Here is an 846-nt window from a genome sequence, read left to right on the forward strand (position 1 = left end):
TTATTACTTCAACACTCTTGCACTTGGGAGAAGACATCAATCTTTTAGTCATGTCAGTTAGTAATACTTGCCTTTAACCAACCAGTCAACCAGTTCAGTTGAACAGGTTGGCTGGTTGATATGTTACAACCAGCTGATCGGTTGGTTTATATAATGGCCAACCAGTTGGTTAATCTAGTCGACCAGTTGACCCTGCAATGATAGTTAATCGGGTTTACTAGGTTCGATCAATTTGGGTTATGTTCGGAATTGATTGAGTGAATTCAATTTGACTTTATTATTATGATTTAGTATCTAAGTTTATAATTTTAATATTTTATGTTATGTTGCTTGTGTTGTTTTTTAGTGTTTTTCATATGTATTATAAGTTCTGCTGACGTTCCTCCTAACGAGCCTCAATAATTTCTAATTTTATATTCGTTTATCTTTTTTATTATTTTTTAGGTGAGTGAGATTATTTCTATTATACATTATGTGTGTGTGTGTGGCTATATATTGGTATAAAATGATGAGAATTATTGCTATTGTTGATTATATATGTCTGATTAGTTATTGTCATTATTATTTTGTTTTCTTCTTAAATACTCATCATATGCTTGTTTGATTTGAACATGATCCATATATCCTTTATATTTGTTTAAATGTAAACATGCTTGCATTGTGAATCTTGATGATAAACCATGAACCTTATATCCATGTATTTATTCATTTGAGCTCATGATTTTTGTTACCTTATTTAGACTAGTATCAGAAACTCCAGACTAACAGAGAATAGCTAATTACTCCATTCGAATAGAGAGGTGGTAGCCTATATACAAAAGGGATTATGTTTCCTAACTAGAAAGG

This window comes from Populus euphratica, unplaced genomic scaffold (genome assembly GCF_000495115.2).
Source record: "Populus euphratica unplaced genomic scaffold, PopEup_1.0 scaffold423.1, whole genome shotgun sequence".
Classification (NCBI taxonomy): Eukaryota; Viridiplantae; Streptophyta; class Magnoliopsida; order Malpighiales; family Salicaceae; genus Populus; species Populus euphratica.